The sequence below is a fragment of the Ambystoma mexicanum genome, chromosome 8 (assembly GCF_040938575.1).
Source record: "Ambystoma mexicanum isolate Mex_15411 chromosome 8, UKY_AmexF1_1, whole genome shotgun sequence".
Classification (NCBI taxonomy): domain Eukaryota; kingdom Metazoa; phylum Chordata; class Amphibia; order Caudata; family Ambystomatidae; genus Ambystoma; species Ambystoma mexicanum.
In genome coordinates, this window is record NC_090929.1 from 1,483,443,167 (window position 1) to 1,483,465,598 (window position 22,432).

The 22,432-nt window shown below is 46.6% G+C and overlaps 1 protein-coding gene across 2 annotated transcripts in view; it reads right to left on the bottom strand.

The window, feature by feature from the left end:
• Nucleotides 1-22,432, bottom strand: part of LZTS2 (leucine zipper tumor suppressor 2) — a 738,816-nt gene that overhangs the window by 286,085 nt on the left and 430,299 nt on the right. For both annotated transcript variants that reach the window (XM_069611659.1, XM_069611660.1), the window contains one exon: nucleotides 16,880-16,980. The gene's annotated coding sequence lies outside the window, so the exon portion shown is untranslated. The remainder of the gene's footprint in view (nucleotides 1-16,879; nucleotides 16,981-22,432) is intronic.

Genomic DNA, 22,432 nt, shown 5'->3' on the forward strand with positions numbered 1-22,432 from the left:
TCGCCAAGTACAAGTATGGCTAGATGCAACATACAGACCGTTGTGGTGGCCTAGTGCCTCGTTGTTGGAACAGCCATGCGATTATCAGTGCGACCGAAGAGCTTATTTTATCGTAAACCAACACCCTGTGTACTGCACACGAACATCGCTTGCCTCAAGACGAACTATTTTGGATCGAGAGCAAATAAAAATGCAAATCGCTGAATATTCTCAAAACATTTGATGTCAAATAAATGTACTTTGCCAAATGTACAATCTTGCCGTTTGCTTTTAAACCACAGTTTCATATTCCGAATTGTGGCGCTGTATTGTGAGATGATCTAAGACCCTGTGTACAGCAAAGGAACATCGCGTGCCTCAAAACGAACTTTTTGGAACGTGAGCAAATAAAAATGCAAATCGCTGAATATTCTCAAAACATTTGATGTCAAATAAATGTACTTAAACAAATTTACAATCTTGCGGTTTAATTTAAAAGTACAGTTTCATATTCCCAATTGTGGCGCGCTGTGTTGTGTGAGCTCATCTGTGTTGATTTCCGGGTTTTGTGTGGAGTCGCGTAGAAGACGCCTGGGCGCGTTTGCCTACGCAGCTCAGTCACGTCACGGATAGAGGCGGGGAATATGAATGTTTTGATAAAGTCTGTTTCAGGGGCGGGGGATTTGATTTAGTGCCGCAAAAGCAGGTGAGCCAGGGCGATGGGGGGAAATGATAGGATTATCAGAAAATGGCGGCTGATTTCGAGTGCGTTAATGGACGAAAAGTCGGGTAAGGTCCATAGGAAAGTTTTCTACGATCTACCGATTTATGCTTAAAAACACATGGCCGAACCGTAGGGACAATAAAAAAAAAGTCCCGGAACTATCCTTTAACTGTATTGTATCGTACATGTAATTTACATAGTGCCCTTTCCCCATTTGTATGCCCTCAATGCGCTTTGTGGTTGGAACGCTCTCTGTGACCGCAGTCAATGCGCAGGGGATTCTAAGAGTTTAAATTAGAAGATTCATGGGTGCATTTTTGCTGGGTTTGGATTTAGTGGGCTTGCTAGGCTCCAGTAAGCAGCCAAGAGGTCAGGCATGTGGGGTGGGTGCTGTTGGTGGTTTAGGATAGCACGCTAGTGCTGAAGATTCAATTTGTACCCAGATAAACCAAATTCTTTTGGTTGGTTGTCGCTGTATACTAACGGCAGAGGTGTCGAGATACGCTATGGGTTTCAGTATGGGCGGCTATGTCTGCTGCTAGACCGGAATAGCATAGCCATAGCTGCATTCTAGGGTGCATGGATCGGTGGCCGTGCCTGTGTCAACAGACATTGTGTAACGTATATGTACCATACGCTTTCGACTGCAGTGTTCTTTTTTTCTTGCTCCAATGCGATTGGCTGGTCTTGCTATTCGTGGTCTCCCTGGAACGAAAGATTGGGCAGTGGGGAGTGGCAGAGACGGACAGACGGAGGGCAGGGGGCTGAGGGGAGGATGATAGTTTTGTTACGTGTGCCTCTGAGAACGCTGCCGGCATCCGTGGGTAGGAGTGTTGTGTTTTGGGAGGATGATAGTTTGTCATGGTGTGCCTCTGGGAGCGCTGCCAGCATCTATGGGGTATTGGTGGATAGGAGTGTTGTGTTTGTGCCTGCGTTTTTGTGTGCGCTTATCGAGAGCGTAGCATGCAAGAGGGTTTCAAGAGGAGGTCCTTTCTGAAAGCCAGGTGATTGTCAATATTGCGAATGTGCAGGGGTACAGAGTTCCAGATGATCAGAGCTTGAACGGAGGAAGAGGATCCGCCCACTCTGGAGGAGTGTTAATGTGGGACACCTAGAAGAGATGCTATGCGAGGTCCGAGAGTCCTTGATGGGTGGTCGCGAGTGACTGTCTTGAAGTGATTCCCGGTCGGTGGTTTGGATGGCCCGGTGGGGGATTCTTTGCGGTTTCCTTAGCTGAAATGTTGGTGCGCCTAGGTAAAGGCATTTCTGGAAACGGAGTTGATGTATTGGGAGAGGGATAAATACATGTCCCAGGTGCATCCAAGGTTTTTCACAGAGGTGGAGGTTGCCGGTGGGAGGGGCTTGCGGCCTGGGAAAAGGTTGGGGGCGGTGTGCTGTTTTCCTGCAGACTAGGATTTCAGTTATCCAAGGATTGAGGATGAGGTGGTTGGTTGTCATCCAGTAGGCTATATCCGAGAGGCATGATGACAGATCTGGACAGTTGGAGCCTGGATGGATGGAGTCTGGCGATTTGGAGAGTTTATTTACTGAATTTATGTAAGACTTGAGCAATGCAACTATACTGATATTTCACAATTACAATTGTGTGGGGAGAAGGGAAGAGTCTTAAAGAAACTATCCACAGAACACATTAAGAGTGTGATTTCCAATACACTGCACACTACCAAAATGCCTGCCTCATAATCCTTACCAGTAACTTCTTTAACACAAAGCTAGTCAAACCAGGCAAGGTATCTTTAATCCTGAGTAATTTGTAATCAAGAAAAATGAACAGCACAGTGGGGGAGGACTTGCAAAGATGTAGAGTAACAGCATGAATCTACAAACTACTACACACATTTCAACGGTACGATACGTGATAAAGTGACAAAAATGAATTCAAAACCTTCGAGCTCTGTGGCAAGTTGGACGTACATGGCCATGCTTTGTTTTGAGGGGCAGAACCACGGGAGACTGGGGAGGTCATGCCACTACCCGATGTGCCTCACAGAGGGTTGATCGACCTGTATTCTCTGGAGTTGTCACCCCCTCCACGACGTGGTGATTTGTTGGCCCCTCTGTGAATTCTAGAATTTTCGATTGCACAAGGGGGCGGCTAAACAACCGGGCAGGCCATGTCCCTGATCAGGACAGATTGTGGAATGACGTCAAACCAAAACCATGAACGACTAATAGAAACAGCTTATCAGCATACTTGAGAAGAGGAAGGATTCCAAGTAACTTGCCACACATTCCGGCTTGCACTGCTTCTTGCAGTGTTTCTTCTTCCAATTGTTGTTTCAATGTCCCTGGGGAATTTCACCTTCAAGTTCAGCGTGCACCGTTTTCTCTTTCAATTGGTTCTCGCTGTTTCTGGGAACTTGCCAGATAAATTGAAGCATAAACTGTTTCGTCGTTCATTGTTTCGTCAAATTCGTTGGAAACGTTGCCTTCAAATTCCAATAGGCATTGAGTTTCTTTTTAATTGTTTTCCCCAATATGTCTGAAAGCTTGCCTCCAGGTTCTGATAGGACCTTGAAACTGACTGACCCACTGACCTCCACTATCCGACTAAAGACAGGCTCGATTAATAATCGGATAAAATTATATGTTTTTAAACATAATCCATCCAAATGAGGAATTCGGATAGTGGGAAACTCCGTTATCCTTGCTACCAGCCTTTCATTGCCTGAAGCGACGGCCTTTAAACTGGGTCTTGCCATCTTCATCACCAGTGCTAGAAATCATTTTTATTCAATTTCTAGTGACAACTGCACTAGAAATAGAAAAAAGAATGCAGTGTGGTTGGGCAACCGTCTGACAATACATGTTCCATGCCAACATGATCTTGCGGTGGGGGGTGGTGGGGCCATGCCAGTAGGAGCTCCAAGGATGAGCCTGTGTGCTGCCCTGTGCTCTTTGGGGGAGGCTCTAGAGAGCTTTGGAAAGGAGAGGATTTTGAGGCCTCCAAGTGAAACGTAAAGACAAATTGGGCCGGGACGCGGGAGGATAGCTCAGAGGCAACGTGCTCGTCTTGGGAAGAAGGCAACACTGAGAAACATGGGTTTGATACCCGATCTAGCGCTTAGAGGATGAAGTGCGATATAAATAACCAATTTAATTCTCACTAGAAGGCTTTAGCCATTCAAGAGTCTGGAGTCCACTGCAATTTAAGCCCTTTAAGCGCGATATTAAACCTGTGACATGATCCCGCTTCTAAGCACTGGCCCCTCTGCACCCGTCAAGTGCTAGGTCAACACCTGCATTTCAATCTGCCCGGTGGCCTGCGAGTCCCTTTTTTGTTTCTGTTCCCCCATTGATCCAGTCATATTGTCATCCTAGTGGTGCCGACGCAGCTGGCGGCTAACAGGTCCGGTCCACCTACACGAGTCACACTCATGAAACAGAACTGGGCAGCCCGAGGATCTGAATATTAACGTCGTGTTTCGCCTTCCAACATTGAGTTTAAGGGAACAACTCAAGGCATGCTGAACCCAGGTAGTTTGTAATCCCAGTTTTGCGATTTGGCCCAATTGTTTAATCGTGGCCAGTCATTTTACTCCGCTCCGTGGCTCTTTGTCTTTATCACCTTGAAACGATATAGGGCACCGCGTGTAGAAAAGGCCAGGTCCAAAGACTGCAGCTTTGCTTCATACAAGGATCATATTTCATTTGTTTCATGATAAACATGTCGCCTGTTGGACACTTCAAGCAGCACATACTAAACAGTCATTTAGCTCCCTCAGGTCCACGCTTCTTGTTTTCCACGTGACCCCCCCTTATAAATGCGACACATGGTCGCCGAAAAAAATCAGTGGCAAAAAAGACCGATGTTGTTGCACAGTATATGCGGGCGGGGGGGGGGGCATTTGAGACCCACAGCCCCCCTGCCTTCCTTACAATAAATAATTACTCTAACCCGCCCCCACATATACATATTTAAATATATATATATATACGTATGTGTGTGTTTTTTTTTTTTCGCGGCGACCATATGGATACGATAACTGTAATATCAAATAAATTATATTTTACATTTATTTTAATTACATCGACACATACTCTGCTCTACTTCGGCATCAGACCGCTATGTTAGTTGCCCCTTCTCAGAGTGGGGATTTGATCCCCTTTGTGTGTCGCGACCCTTGAGTCACCCCTCCAATCCCCCCCCCTCCCACCTGATTGTGTGCCGTGCCAGATGGCATTCATTTTCGCTTTTACACTTTCCCCGTGAAAAATGCACACTACATTGTGCGTGAATGGCAAGGACAGGACAGCACAAAGAGCTTTCCATAATCCGAACATTCAATCAACAGTCAACGCTGTCCGGCGCAGCGTGACATCTGACCTCGGCCACAGAATGTATTAATAGATATTCGGTCAGCTGTGCCTGCTGGCCAGCCTGTCTGACGGGCGGCAAAACACAGCGGAGGGCGGCCAGGCAACGTGTGCCGGGCCACAGAGGGGAAAGTGAAAGAGGGGGGTCTGTGTATTGAAACCCGAAAGGGGGCGCCTCACTTCATAGCTCTGGGCGAGGCCATTGTTTCCGGCCCAGGTTGAATCCGTAACACCTCCAGGGGGTGCAATAAACATGTTTTACGGTGCACGCGCGGCCGCCATTTAACGTGTTAAATGGAAACGGCCTGGCATTTGTTGCCTGCTAGCAAATGGTGACCCTGTCTGCAAAATCCCCACATTCAGAGCAACCTCCGCCCGCCAAAGGCTACGAGGCAACGCGATGCATGCGAGGTTTTTTTTTTTATTACTGGGCGCCCACTTTTCACATGAGCCGAGTGCTGGCGAAATCCACTTTAGGTTATCGGGTATTCACACAATATACATTTGAATCATTTTAGGATTAACCACTGGGCGGAGTTGGCGCCGGCCTATGGGCCCCCGGATCAAAATAAAGCAGTGCAAAAATTAAAAACATTAGGAGATAATTTGCGAGGGGGAGCCCCGACATTTCGACTGCCTAGAGGCCTCCACAGGTTTAATCCGGCACTGATTTGAATACAGGGAAACCAAATGAGCCGTATTTACAAAATCAGCTGTTAAACTGAAAACCTGGTGTAGTGGGGTTTCTGGATGACCAGACATGGAGGGTTCGGGCCCATATCATTGGGGTACCACTGACCCCAACTACGGAAATTCACCTCTTTCAACCCCAGTGGTACTCTGCTAGCTCCTGGTAATGCTGGCCCTTTTGGCACCTATCTTAACTTTTCACCTTTAACCTTGAACTTTACAAACCCGTGAAACCCACCTCAAGAATTCCCCAAATCTGGAAAACCTCTGGGTTGTCCTCCGGAAACGCAAAGACCCAAGCTCCCAACTGTGCTTGTAGTAACATCTGTACGAATGAGTCCTCTGCCCCGAAACACGAGAAATGTGGCCCCTGCTTAAGTGCTGTATGCCTGCAACCATTAAAGGGTGGGTGGGCAGGCTTTGTGGTCCTGGGGCACCCGCTTGCTTAAGAGGCTGCCCTTATATTCCTTATTTGATGAAGAGCATTTTCTTGATGCCCGTTAGGCAATCACCACAAAGGCACCACATGCGTGCATCACATACAAACGCCACACCACCAAATATCTGTGGGAAACCGCATTGCCTACCCTCCACTGGATCCCCCATTCTGCAATTTATATGGGCAAGGAGTTGAGGGAGCCCCCCTGTCAGCATTTGCCATTCCATGTAAAGTCGTATAAACACAGCACAGTGTCTTAAAGTGTCTTCCTTTCCTTTATTGGTAACACACCTCAAGATATGTGCACCTGGGTGAGGAATGAAGGCCACTGGGGATCAGGCCAGCAGCTGGGAAATATACACACAGTGCAGTCACAATTCCCAGCTCCTTCCTGAAGGTGTGAGGACATGCCCAATCACCAATGAGCTAAAGATCCCTGGTAAAATCAATGATGGTGTAATGTCAAAGATAGATGGCCCGTGAAGACATGGGGATTGATCGTCATCAACAAAACCCATTAAAATAAGCAGCCTGCACGGCAGAACCAACCAATCAACGTCCTGCAAAGCTTTGCTGGAACCGCCAGTATGAGCCTGCATTCCATTAAAACTGATTTATGCCCCCCATGTTCTGGCTCCAGTAAGCTATCACCTCCCTCGTCCTCCACTCCTCCCGCTCCCAGGCCTCCACTTACCTGCTGCCCCGATCCAATGCTCACGGCAGGCTCTCCCTGTGTCTTCTGTGATGGCCACAATGGAAAGCGAGAAGCGACTCACTCCTGAGCACCTCCTGCTCTCCATGATGGCCATCTTTAAATGGGCAGTTCCCTCTTATGAATTTGAGCTGTACCGCAATACAGCAAGCTTGGTGCCAATGGCATTAAGCCTAACTTTCCCGGGGCATGTTTGAATAGTAATAGCCCGAAGCACTCAATTTGCTCAGGTCTCCCAAGTCTTGTGCTAGGGATACGTTATTGCCCAAGCCTGCCACAGAAAGAGTGGTTTAATGATATATGATATGGCATTTATAACACACCTATACACAAGTGTTTCAAGGCGCAACAAAGCAGAGGAGGGGGAACAGAGGGAAGACAGACACTGATCTTACTAGGCCAGGTGACATTGAGATCGCACAAGTGCAGGGGAGGGGGTGAAGGGGGAAAGAGCGGGTGAAAGGGTGAGGGGGTAGTGCAGTACATACAATAACAGTACAATAAATAAAGACAATAAATGAAAAGTCCGGCCAGCTGCTGGCAAGTGCAAAAACAATATACTATAACAGATTGAGTGCAGAAATACGGATGCTCCTCAGTTAGAAAGTGCATGGCTTCCACATACTGTGAAGAAATCTTTAGATGAACGGCTCTGGCTGCAGTGCGCGAATGGCCAGGAAGAATGGATCTGTTCTAAGTAACTACTATATTTACTTTTTCGGTTCCATTTTAGAGAATAATGACCTTCACAGAGCGCCTTACAAAGTTCAAAAGGGACAATTTGAAAAAGAAGTTGAAATGTTTTCAGGATAGAATAGGAACATTAGGACAGGCAAATGATAACAGTGGAAATGGTCAGGCTGGCTAGATGCAGGGAGAGAGGTACATTTCAGGCTTTTTTACGCGAGGTGACGATGGAAGGTGCAGCATGGATGTGGGGTGAGAAGGCTTTCCAGGCTCTGGGCATCCCTTTGCCTTTTGTGTAGGCTTGCTTGCAGAGTGGAATGTGTAGGAGATTTTGGTTGGTTTGTCTGGTGTTTGTGTGGGTGATGGATTGTGGAGAGCGCTTCCAAGCAGAAAGATGGTTGCTTTGAATGTAGTTTGGGGTTAAAATCGAACCCTACTTGAAACAAGAAGGAAGAAGTTCAAAGATGGGTCAAAACGCTGGCCACAAACCAATCCAAGAGACTGAAGGCTGCAACTTTTCAGCTGGACAGATAACGGCAGATAACCGGCACTTCGTGAAGTACATTATACCAGTATGTACCATTGCTGCTTTTCCCCTTGAAGTCAGTTTCTGGGTCTTCTCCAATTGAGAAGATCCATATGATGTCAATACGAAATCTTGCATGACAGCAAAAGCATAGAATTTGTGAATCGAATACTAAATTCATAAACACTGGGAAGTACAGGACCACTGAGAGGGGCGCATTCTACTGACTGCCCGGGTTCATTCGGAGAGGATTGGAAAGGCCCAGCCAACACAATACCCTATTTTTCAATGACTTTGTGGGAGCTGGGGGTTCCTGTAAGGGTTACAAGGTTGTTCGCATCCGGTTCGTGCTGGCTCTCGGCACCCCGGGCCAAGAACGTGTGATTTTAAGAAGCGCGCTACATGACTGAGTATTCCGAATATAAAAGGCACAGTTTCCCTTACAAAACTACTGGAAACACACACGTATTTGCCTTGGAAAAAGGAAGGATCAGATGCTATGCCTGGATGGTCCTCCCAGGTCACTTGGCGCTCGTTGAAAAGCAAACTTTCATGAATGAGTCTTTCACAGGTCTCCTGCTCTCCACCTGGCTAATCCTGCTAATTTGTTCCGACCTTGAATGACACATGCTTTATAATAAATCAGACCTGGGCCCAGTAGGGGAGACTAAGACTGAATGGGAACTGTGAGAGGCGGGTAGTGGGGCAGAGAGCGAGAGTACAGAATGGACACAGGGAGTCATTACAAGCCTGCCGGTCCGGATACAACAGTACCGGTAAGCTTGCCGGTACCGTTGTATCCAGACCGGCAGACTCCGAGCTGTGCTCGTGGGTGCCTTTCATTCCGCCAGGTGTCACCTGGCAGAATAAAAGCCACCCGCGAGCACAGCATGCCTGTAGCACCGGCACAGTAATGAACCGTGCCGGTGCTAAAGGCACCCCCATTCCCATTGAGCCCTAAGGGGCTCAAATGGAAATGGGGAACACCCGATTCCGGCACCCACGAAAGGGCAATTTCCGGGTCCGGCAGGGCCATAATACCCCGGTTATTGCACATTCGAAGTGCTGGATATTTTCCAAAAGTTTGACAGCAGTCTGCCGGTTTTATCTGCAAGGCTACCGCCAACTTCTAATGAGGTCCACAGTCTTCTTGGCTTCGATGGTTGCATCATGTTGTCAGCTCTGCACTGAAAAACCCATGCGAGGGATTTGGGCAATAAACCAGAAGCTCAAATTAAATTTGTGTAATCCAATATTGAAAATAAAGTGGGCCACCAAGTCTATATTCCAGGTCTCATTGGGGAGGAAAGAACCGGAAAACGACCTCTTCAAGGGACATCCAAGAAACAGAACAGGCCCCTCGACAAATCTATAGGTCACTCATTGACCTCCCTCCCCAAAAGGACTTGTGCTAAAGTCCTGAAAGCAAGTCTGCCTGTGGGCATATGCTGTGGGCAACAGGGTTCCACGGTGTGCATCGGAGATCAGACTCAGTCGTGCAGTCTCACCTGCTCTTGCCCATCAGCCATAAAACTCCAACACCATCGCAAAATGGAAGTCAAAATAGTAATAACTCCACTTCTGGACAGGCAGCAAGACCACACCTTCACTTCTAGGCAACCAGCAGGAAACGGCAGATTGGAAACTAACGGGTCAGTCCAGCATTGCACTCCAGTAACAGGAGCCAGCGTTAATTACAAATCTCCTCGCTCCCATTCCCCATCCAACCTACGCACCACCGTCTAACATCGCACCACTAACACCGATCCCCAGACACCCCACCTTGTTCCGCCCTGCCCAGCTTGAAGACTCTTCTTTTTTAGCACCTTTCTCTTCTCTCAGTTTGTTCGGGTCCTTGCCCTGCCCTCCCCTCTCCTCAGTAGTGCCATGATGCCCCCCGTTGGTGTAGGTGCGCTTTAGAAACGATCAAATAAATAAACACGTAAGCTTTATGCCTCCTAATATCATATTAACCTCTGCCAAAGGTCACATCATTATCAGACTCCCGTCTCTTCAAACCTCAGCCCTCTAGAAAAAAAGGGGGCGGGGGGCTGGGGCACACATGGGTTAGTTTAGTCTTAATCATGGTGTTGCTTGTATATCACAGTATTGCTCAGTTGTCTGTTACATTCTTCTCAATAGCCTGTTGCATTCATTATAACCAATGTGGTAGCAGGGCCGTGCAGCAGGTGCGGCGAGGGGCTAACCCCTAAAAGGACACGTGGAAAGGAGAGGTATGCATAGTACACAGCCTGCAGGGGGTGGCCTTAATGGCTGTTCTTCTCAGAGTCAGTCTCATGTATGTGATATTTGGACATGGAGCCGGCTGAACATATGCACACTGTGTTGACTGGCCTCAAAGAGGGTGGACTGCCTCAGTCAAACAGCTAGCTTCACTATTAAATGGGCGTTAGGGGATGGAGGTGGGAATGAATGAGGGCTGCCTTTGTAGAGTAAGTTGGGTTTGAATGATTTTCACGCACAAATATCTACACTTTTACACGATTTTGTAGGATTTCTAGGATGATTGAGTTTGTGTATTTTTGGAGCTAGCCCCAAATCTGCGAAATAACATGGTTTGGTTATGTGGGCATGCTGTGATTGCCTGGTCATTTTCAAACTTCTTTAAATCACATTAGACGTGTCATTGCTCATCAGTATCCTTTGCGGTTAGGAAGCAAAATACTGTTTGGGTCTCTGAAAAGTCATCTTCTAGTTCTATGCACTATTTATGCAAATTCTGAAATTCTCTGAATCTCACATTTAAGGTGTCACTCCTTATAACTCAGTGGTAGGGGGAAGTTGGAACCCAGAAAATGCCATCTATTTGTATTTATTTGAAGAACACAGTTGTCAATTTCGATCAGAAATGACATTAAAAAAAACATTTACAGATGGCAGAGAAATTTTCCAGAAAAGTGCGTGCACTATAGCACTTACATAAGAAAAAGTGGTGAGACCATTTTAGGGTGTGAGCAAAGCGGGACAAAGAGAAGGTGTTGTAAGCATTACTATTGCAATGTATATGACAATTTGACATTATTGGTTTACATCAAGCACTACCTATTTGGGTCAAAAGTTTGCAAAGAGGCGCCAAAAGTAAAAGTGTGTGTGTGGGAGGGGGGGGGGGGTGGTGTCGGTGGGGGGGGGTGTGGGGGTGTGTGGGTGTCCAGAAACACCCTGCCAAAACAGTTACTGTGATGGAGTCCCCTGAGACTTACTGAAGTTGGGAGAAATCCAAGCTGTGTAGCAGTCCGGTTTAGTGCGGGTGAGCCAAAACCAGGTCTAGAGTGCATGCTTGATATGATATGATATGTCATGGCATTTAAAACGCGCCTATACACAAGTGTTTCAAGGCGCGACGAGGCAGGGAGGGGAGAACAAGGGGAAGATAGACACCGATCCTACTAGGCCAGGTGTCATTCAGATTGCGCAAGTGCATGGGAAGGGGGAAGGAGGAAGGTGAAGGGGGAGGGGACAGTGCAGTACATGGGATAATAGAATAAACAACAATAGTAAAGTACAGCCAGCAGGTGGCAAGGGTAAAGGGTAAGTGCAGGCATCAGGTGTCAAGTGCTGGTAGTGGGACTCTAGGGATACAGAAAACAGTCCCCAAGTGCAGGGGTTGCCAAGAGGGCAGTGCAGATGTGCGACTGGTGGATGAGGGGACCTGGGCCTGAGATCAGAGGGTGGCCAGGTAAACCAGTGCTGTTTCAGTATCAGCCAGGAAATCAGCAGGGGAGAGGAGGAGAAAAAGCAGAAGCAAAGAGAAAGGTTTTGAGGTGCTTCCAGAACCGGAGATGTTCTCCTCAAGTTTTAGGGGGGGCAGGGAGGCTATTCCAGAGGCCCCAGCTGAAGAAAATGCTCTACCACTGACTCGTTGCTTGGAGAAGTGACTGACCCTGAGGGAGTTGGAGGCGGATGAGCGAAGAGCTCGAGAAGGAAGCTATTTAGGAAGAGAGAGTTGAAGGTATTGTGGCCCAAGAAGGCCTTGTGGACAATGCAGAGGGTTTTGAACTTAATCCTCACAGCCACTGGGAGCCAGTGCAGAGATTTCAATCCTGGAGAGACAATTAGCCAATCGTCCAGGTAGGTAAAGACGTGAATCTTGTTGTGCCTCAGACATGTGGCCACTACAGCCAACAGCTTGTTGAAAACCAAAAGAACAGAGGACTGCCCAAAGGGCAGGACCTTGAACTGGAACTGGGACCCAACCACATACTCCAGGTACTTCCTGTGCTTTGGAAGAATCAGCAAGTGGAAGTAGGTGACCTGGAGGTTCAGAGACACCAGCCAGTCCTGTGACTTGAGTTCCTGGGCCAAGATGACCATCTTGAACTTGTCCTTGTGCAGGTACATACTCAGAAGCCCCAGAAAAAAGATGGATGAAGGCCTTCATCAGTACCAAAAAGTAAAGAATGCAAGCCCTTCCCATCTCCCTAGGAGGTACCAGCTCTATGGTGCCCTTTGCAAGAAGTTGACAAAATTCCTCCAGCAGGGGGATGGTCTGGAGAGAGGGAAAAGATCAAGAAGGACGGCACTCCAGAGGGTGTTGAATTTGTAGGAAGCAACATCCAGCGAGGTGATCTGTAAGGCCCAGGTGCCCAAAGCAGTGAACTGTCACTCCCCAACATTCAAACAGAGATGTCCGATTCAGAGGGGCTTTGGAGCCAGGGTTCCAGAGGGGACTGAGGATGAGGTAACCACACCTTGCTGCACTCCTCACCCCCAAACCATGTGGGGAAAATGCTGGTCTTACTTGCCAGAGAGACCTGCAACAATTGGCAAAGGAAGAAAAGCCTTAAAAGCTGCAACGCCACGAAGGAGTGGATGGAGGCTGGTTTTGACAGCCAATATGTAATAATTCAAGACACACTGGAGGTTGAGCGACACCTTTATTGATCAACCCGCTGCCGGCCGTGTAACCACCCCCTCATCTGACAACAGTTCAGCAGGCACCCGAAGGTAAACAAAGTTGGAACATTCAGCCCACGAGCGTGGAACTCTACATGTAGAATTCCACGCTTGCGCACCACGAGCTAATTAATACACTCCCCCCCCCAACACACTCAAACAACCACCAACACTCATTAAGGCGGAGGAGAAGAGAAATAATAGGAGAGGGATGAGTGGGAAAGAGGGGAGGTGAAAAAGGGGGGGTGGAACACCACAAGGAACACTGATCACCTTGCAGTAGAACTCAAGACAAAATCATTAAACTTAGAAGGTAGCTTCCTGTCCCTAACAGGGAGAAACCTATGAGCAGAAGATCCAGGGTCGAGCTCTCCGGAGGTTGTTGCGTCAGCATCCCCACCATTTGGAGAAGGAACCGAACCACCTGGACCCGTAGGTACCCCAACGGCACCCTCCTCAGAACCTTGAGCACAGGTGGGTACCACAAGATCACCCTCCACAGAACCATCAGCGCATACCACAGAACCTACCGGCGCTGTAGGTGCTCCACCTGCAGTCCCTTGACCCACCGATGTTAAATCGGCATCCCTTGGTGTAGAACTGTTACCATTCTGGTCAGAGATCACAGGAAGCAGAGGCATAGGGAAACCATTACCATGGCTCCACTCAACATCACCTTCACAAAAGGCCTTTTCTCCATGCACTACTTCTCCTGCCCTTTTCACGACAACTACACGTCGTACACTCCACCTGGTGCCGTCGTCTAACTTCACGTAACCACGCCCAGTCTTGGTCACCAACCGTGGCTGCATATAATTGCTCCAGCCCTTAGCCACAAACCTGGGATTCTTCACGACAACCTGGTCCCCAACCTCCACTCGCAAAGGTCTTCTCACTTTCAATTGACACTGCCAAAAAGCCTCCTTTTTGCGAAACACCCTGTCTAAAACCTGTTGCATGTCCACCTGTGACCGACCCCAGCCACCGAGAGCGGGAACTCTCAATTTCGAACCTGGCTTCCTCTCTCTCATTAGCTCAAATGGGGACAAACCCGTAAGGGTTGAAGGAGTCAGCCTGTATGCTTTAAGTGCCTCGGAAACCACGCTGCCCCACGGTAAACCATTGGCGAGTGCCAACTGTATGGCCCCCTTCACAAAGCGGTTCATGCACTCAACTAAACTGTTGGCCTCCGGATTATACAGGGATACCCTATGGTGGCGGATTCCTAAATTGGAGAAAAACTCTTTCATGTCACTTGATACGAACTGAGACCAGTGTAATAACTAAAGACACACTGGAGGTTGAGCTACACCTTTATTCATCAACCCGCTGCCGGCCGTGTAACCGCTCCCTCATCTGACAACAGTTCAGCCGGTAAACAAAGTTGGAACATTTAGCCCACGAGCGTGGAACTCTACATGTAGAATTCCACGCTCGCGCACCACGAGCTAATTACTACACAATACTAGTGACTTTGTGGTGGGTTCAGAGGCTTTACATTTCTGAGAGACTCATCTGCTTTGGCCCTAAAAAGATGATCACTGTCAAATCCTGGAATTTAATGTGGACATCAGGGGCAAAATCAGATGTCTGCATCCAAGAATACATGCATATGACAGACCCAGTATGCATTGCTCCAGCCATGCAATCTGCCATGTCCGGGCCGAACTAGAGTGTCAGACTAGCTCCCTCCATCCCATCATTAATGGGGGATATGAAATAGAATCTTGGGTACGAGGAGATTCTTCAATGCCTCACAATTCAAAATCAATGGATGTTCTTGGCCAGGGAGAATGTGCGTTTACTGCACCCAAGACCAGGCTGCCTGACGCAAACAGCATCCAACGTCTTGCTTGTCCTCTCTGGGGTTAAGGATGAGCATGTAGCCAACACTGAACCCCCTTTGAAAGCCTGAACAACCAGACTCTTAGGAGTTGGGTGTGTGGAGAGGAAGACCAGATCTGTGGGCGCTAAACAATGCTTTTTGGAAAGGTCATGGCCCACAGCCAGTGTGGAAGTCTGTTTCAACCATACAGCCAACACCAGGACAGTCACTGCTGGATTAAAATGCAGAAGAGTCTCTTTCAGGGGACCCCCATCAATGTCCAAGATGTCAAACTGGAACCGTGTCTTCACTAGATGCTATTGACTACCTTTGAAATAGTCCACTGCAATGAAGCATGTGACCTGATAAATGCAGAGGTCTGCATGAAGTCCAGCCCAAGGAATGTGTCCTCGCCACTGGGAACCCAAAGGCCAGAAGCCAGAATGATAAGGACAGCTTCCTGATCATAGAACTTCTCTGGGAATTCCACCACGTCTTCTAAATCCAACGGCCCTAAAGCATAAGGGATGGGATCCAACTCCTCATCACAAATCGGGTCAAGTGTAGCAAAGAATTGCTAATTAAACTTTGGCAAGGTGTCGGTGCTGGCCAGCACCAAGGTTAAAGTGGAAGAAGCCAATGACAAGGCTACAACGCCCAAAGACGGAGCCATCCATTCCTGGGAGGGGAGGGGAGGAGCAGTCCCAAGTGTCCGCAAAGTTAATAAAAGACTTAATAATATCTTAACTTGTTCAATATTTTGAATTGTATTTATATTGTAAACCGTGAACATTTTCCTAAATGTAATTTATATATTTGGACTATTATAACAATCTACATATTAAACATTTACTTTTTTTGAATGTATGGTTCTATACAAAGTTGCTTCCTCTACTTTTTAGTTGTTGAATAATGTACGTGTTCAAAAAGTCCAATAACAACATCTATAGCCAGCGAAATCTCCAAACTAGATCTGCTGATCTAGTGTGATTACCTCAAGTTACTCAGACTACGGAGATGGAGCAGACCACAGCAGCAAGACTGCGTAATAAACTTAATGGTAAGATATGACAGATGAGAATCAAGAAAATGGTGCTGTGCCTACTATTGCAGTCTCATACCACAGCCATAAAATGCAATGCCACTCACTGCAGAAACCTGTCCAACTGTGCACAGGTGCAGAAGGTGGCATCAGAAATTGCCATCAGACCACATACTTCTTTGGCAGAACATTTCAAAGTGGGCTGTGCCCTTCTTTCATATCCAATAGAATGTGTTTATCCAAGGATTTTCATAGGATGCAATGTACCACACATGCAATGCAAGGTGCCAGGGCTTAGAAATTAGGGAGCCCCATGCAACAGATGGCCGGAAGATGAATCTCTGGACAGTTCCTGATGCCTTAATTGGAGTCTTGCTTGGAATATTGGTCAGAAGTGGGACTTCATCCAGACAACAAATATTCCATTACATCCTTGTTAGTATTAGCTTAGATTTTCTTATTTTTTGGATCTGTGTATCTATCAACCTACAATATCTATAGATTAATAAATGTACATTATTCTGGAACAGTATTGACGAGTAATGGCTAAGCCCAGCTATAACACATTAAACAATCCTCATCCACATATTTATTAATAGAACCACTTTGCTGAAATGGAGGTCCACTTAAAGCATAGAGGAGCCCAAGTGACGACCACCGTAAAGGTCTGCGCTAAATAATCAAATTCAATGCTGAGAAACAATACCACTGCTCAATGGCGACTGCATTTAGAATTACCAGATATAGTTCATATGGCAGGTTAAAAAGGGCAGAATCCAAACTGCAGTGGATCCCTGTGGTACAATATCAAGCATTACAAGATTGATGCGTCAACCCGAACCTTCAAACACAAGCAGAGAAGAGCCTCAAAATGATGGAGTCACCTGGCAGGAAATCCATAGCACTGGAACCACACTGACTGGTGGTGTCACAAACTGGAAGACAGTGGACAAGCACGGGCATGGAAAACAAGCAAACAATAAAAATAAAAGCACCAGCTTACTTTACGTAGGGCAAATTCTTCTGGAAGTTGGATCTGTAGTGCAGTAGATCAACTGGAAATACATGCAGAATCGATGACTGCGGCAAGCAGAGTATGTACCACTGAAAAATAAAGATAAATAGTCATCAATAAAAAATAAAATCCCATGGTAACATTTCAAGAACCAGGCCCGGTACATTAGCATCTGGCATGGCCTCCAGAATGCCAGATCCCGCAACACTCATCAAGACAGTGATTTCGGATCAGATGGAGGAAGTGCCAAGTAGATCCCATCACTGCATTAGGTGTGTCAAAAGAGGAGGATAACACATTAGAAGCTAAAGAACAGAAATAAAACAACGTAACAAGGGGCAAACCCACCAATCACTAGTCTTGCAACCTGAAGAAAATATTTAAAAAAATATATGATACACAAAAATATTTACACAAATTGGCATGTGTGTCGTGTTTCAAAATATCCCCAAATCAAAACATTTGCAATGGCTTCATTTGACACCAATGGTCATGATGTTATCGTGCTTTAACAAAATAAAGTAAAAAACAATAAGTTTCGGTCTTAGACTTCATCAGGGAACAACTTTACAGTTTGAATTAGATCAACCATTTCTGCAATGTGTCCCACAAGCCACTTACATTGCCCCTTGTGTGTTCAGCTTGTAATCAACGTGCTTTTCTCTGCAGCTACTACAGGAGGCAAAGGGCTGTGCTGGTATCATGTGGGCCTCTACTTGGACCCATTTACTCCTCGTCACCCCTGCGCCCCCAAAAGGGACATCTGTCGCCGGAGAGTTCCTTGTTTTCAGAAGGCCAGTGCCTGTGGAGAAATCTGCACTTCTCAACCTCCATAAGTAATCTTTTAGTTACGGTGGATGGAGTACTTCTCCTCCCCCTATAACCTCATGACAGCCTGTTCCATTCTATCCCCTAGTGCAGCCCCTTCTTCGTGACCCACAATGCAAAGCAGCTTGTGCTTGGTGTCTTCCTGCAAATGACAGTTTACTGGAGTGGTGTCCCCAAACCCTCCTAACCTTTACTATCTTCTCTGCCATTCACAAAATTGATCACCTCTTCAACATCTGTGCATCAGACAAATGCCCAACGTGTCCTTGCCCAACTTGTGTTTTGCACAACGCATTCATCCTTTCTTGTGACAATCTGCACCATTCTCCTGCACTTAGCCTCCCTTCCTCCTCTTTCTGCTGGTCTAATTTCTCATTGCAGTTTGTGCTACACTCCATTCACCCAACGACTCCTCCTGACAATCTCTTCCCTAATGGGGCTTCCATCCACATCTTAGAAATCTGTGACAATTATCCTCAATGCACCTTACATTCCCTCCACAGTGCAGATAATCTTTCCATCTCCTTAACCATCCACCTCATAGGCAGTACCAAAACCCTCCCAGAATATTTGATTTCCCACCCCAACATCTATATATTGAAGCCTCCTTTGTATTGCATTACGTCTCAGCTGTCTCCGCCATCACAAACATGAAGTCTTTCCACTCACAAGCTATGCCCCTTCTAATTATAGTCACTCCCTTCTAACTAATGACACTTCCTATTCTTTTGTTTTGTGATTTGAATAAGCTTCTAATAAAACATTTAATCAAAAGAATTACGATCTTCTACTTCCCCCACTGCCTTGTGTCATGGTAGCTTTTTTCTCTTCCATGAAATATTTGCCTTCAGTCTCATGAAAATATCCTCCCTCTGTGCAATATGTAGTGCCTCCTTTCCTTTCATCACCAGGATAACAGTCTCTCCATCTTCAAACATCCCTTCATTCCATAACCATCTCCTTTCCTGAAAACCTCCATGTACAGTGTCACCATGAGTATGGTGCCCCTCAGCCTCTTTTCCCTCCGACAATGTACTCAACAAGTACAGTGCCTCTAGTACTTCTACCCAGGAAATTGCTCTTCCTTCTGAGCCTGGGATCAGAGAGTTAATTACCTGTAACAGTAGTTCTGCAGCATGGCATCTAGCAGATGTTCATATGGGTCCTTTAACAAATGAATGGAGGACAGCTGGAATCAGTAGCGGTGGCAGTAATCGGACTGTGTGCCATGATGACAGCGAGTACAGTATTACAAACTACATTTCCTTCTTGGGAAGGTAGGTCAGGGAGTTATGGGAGTCTCTTAATGCAACCGAGCTAAGCTACAGCACCAGTGTCACAGTGCAACAACTGATACTTGAGCGGCTAAACTAAAATCATCAGTTTCATGATATGGCATTGATGAAGAATGCAGGGGAAGGAGATCGGTCAAAGATGGTCAACGGTGGAAAGGATTTCTCAACACTGTCAAGTTGCAGTTTGCATGGGCATCAGCATCTAAACCGTATCGGTCAAAAGCATCTACCAATCATATGCTCTGGCCGTTCCCGCAACCCGTCCTGTTGTACATGGTTTACAGAGGAATCCAAACTTTATTTCTGAATTGGAAACAGTATTTAATAAATCCTATAAATTACTTACAAAGTTGCAGATGTTACACACCTCCACTAGGTGCTGCTGAGCAAAATGAAGAAAAGAGTTGCATTTTCGATTGGAAAGTATTGGTCGTAGCCATTTGCGAGAATGCAGTCACATTAGCATACAATATAAACTTAATATGATGTTATTTATAACACGCCTGTACACAAGTGTTTCTAGGCGCTTTGAACTTGGATTGTTCAACCGGTAATTTTAAGAACAGAAAGAATACTGGCGATGAAATGGACAGATTGGTGTGGACATCCGAAATGGTCTTCAATTGGAATGGTGAGCGTAGGCAAAGACGCACAAATACAGAAACCCCCTCGACTGCACAGGGGTGAAGATACCCTGTGCGGCTAATTGGCATGACCGTGCTGAACTACTTTCTAATGAACCTTCTAGATATCGATTGCGGTCAGCAGCTACCTTCTCACTTGACATAAGAGGCCAGCTTGATGAGTGACAACTTGATTCCAGGTGGCAATGTTGTCCACCTCAAAACGTATAGATATGTAGAAGTTACACGTCCTTTAGTTCAATGGAATCGTTTTCATGAATGTAACAGAATGATTTCCAGTAAAATATTTATTTAATTCTGTTCCCTTCGCGTAAAATGGGTTCAACGTAATCAACCCACAGTAGGACCTATTACTCTGGAATGAGAAAGTAATGGCAGTCCACTCACATGTTTATGTAAAGAAAGAGTACTGGCTTCATAGATACTTCTGAAATTTTAGCCTGAACTTCCTCGGACAGTGAGACAAGAGGTTTAATGGTCAATTACAGAAGATGGGGAAGGGGTATTGGTAGGAAATCCGATTGAATATAGAATCTGTTTTTCTGTATCCAGCAACTATTTGTGGTGGTTTGGTAATGACAATGGAATATTAATGAGATGACGATTGGACTTAATCCAGGGTGAGTGCCAGCTGTTAACAAAGGGGCTTCTTAGGTTGTCAGGATGCATCCCGGCTGCCCTGCTGATAGCAATAGGTTAGATCAGGTGGCAATCTTTGCACTCTCCACTAGTCATTGGCTAGTGATAACGGGCTCATGACAAGTAAGACATGGTGTGCTGTCTGTGCGTATGGAATTGAGGTGGCAAGCAACATTTTATGGCTAGCTAGTAGCTTGCAACTTGAACCTGTTACTCCTGGGTTTGGATGATGTTGCCAACAGTCTATTTGGCATGGTTGATGTGACTGTTGTCAAAGTTTCTGTGTTCTCTGTAATTGACTGCCTTAAGTCACACATTGTCTATGCAGTTTCTGTTTCTGACTGCATCTTCTCCAGAACTATGTCACACGGTGTGCACGTGCCTTCTCGGCGTCAGCCCCGAAAGCAATTGCTGCATGGTTTGCTTACTGACACCCAATAATGCCCTGGTGAGCGGATCCAAGGTAAATGTTCTTCTGCAATAATGTGTGATTCCCTGGGGTTACTCTGCTGGCACCTCTCATTCTATGCCAGATGAAAGAACCCATCAGCCAGACCGATCATCAGGGCGACAAATCAACACACCAAATCTTCCACCTTGACACCAATACAAAGTTTGGCAAGCGCTTTGAATGGACACAAGGCTATACGTGGCATTTAATAGATCACAATAAGCCAATAAAGGATCCATTTGAAGGGCACCCAATCCATCAAAATGGGCTTGAATCACAAGGTTATATGTGCCAATATTCAGGGAACAGGCCATCATCCCTCCATGCAGCAGCTTCACACATGGTACAGCAAAATGCACACACATTTGGCAAACACTAACTTACACGTTCGAAGGGTTTGTCTGGACTAGGATCTAAACCTTTTCTAGTTGTACTTATCTCCTCCCACAGGGGACTTGTGGCATTCCCCCACAACTATTCTGCAGCTTTTTGTGTAAAGAACAGAGCCATAAACAACTTTGGCTTAGTCTCTTGGGCACACATGCAAGGTTCAACTTGCAGATCCCTTTTAGGAACCGAGGTAACTGTAGCAGGGAGAGGGGGTGGTCTATGTATGGAGTTCACGGAAGAACAGAGCAGTGGATTTAGAGAGAGGCCTGGTCTTCGCAAACACCACTGGGGTCCCAGAGGGAATGCAGGTGGATAAAGGGGGAGAGCAGGCACAGAGTAACCTACCCATAAAATGTCCTTTCAGGGGCTTCTGGCCTTTGCAGACTCTGTGATCTGTGTCCTGCGGCCCAAGCATAGACCCTGTGGCCCACCGATGCTCACTCCGTGGCCGCGTACACGCCGTTTTCGTCTGGCAGCATCACAGAGTTCTGAGGTGCTCGAAAGCAGCTGGAAGGCAGCACTGAGGCAAGTATACAACACCAAAGAAACTAATACACACGAGAGGAGGGGATGGGTGGACAGGAAATCTACAGTGGCCCCTAAAATGCTTTTCCAAGTGGCACCATATTACACTGCCTGAGCAGACCCCACCCCCCGTAGTGCGGTTTGGGGTGTTCTCCCACAAGTGTATTAGGAAAAAAAGGGTCCAAATCATGATTTATAAAGCACATTTCTACCTACATAGGGATTCAAAAGTAGTTCAACATAAGCAACAAAATGACATATAATGTGTGTACCGCACGCTTTCAAACAAATTCTTGACTTCAAAGGGACGTGGGGGGTTGAGAATGAACGTGGGGGTCCATGGGAGAGAGGGTTAGAGGAGCAGAAACCTAGGCTACCCTCACAAGGGGCCCACCAGGAAATCTCCAGAATTCCCTGTAGGCAAGTCCACTGGTGCACAAGGCCAGCCATGTCTTCCTACACCTTCTGTTACAGAGACCTTGGTGGTGTGAAGAGCAAGGCGCACCAACGTGCAAACATTGCTCCGTGCATACAGTTTTTGGATAAGCCAATTAGTGAAACGTTCGTAAAGCTTAAGCCAACTTCTTCTATTCAGGCTGAGCTTGCACACAAGGATCAATGTTGCAGCCATTTGCTTGTCTGGATAGAGAGCACACGCCTACACTGCAGACCAAGTGAAAAATATGTATTTCGTCGTTTCTGTATTTCCAACAGAGGAATGCTTCCGGGTCGACAGCTGAAGGACTCAGGGTTTCAGGAAGAAAACATC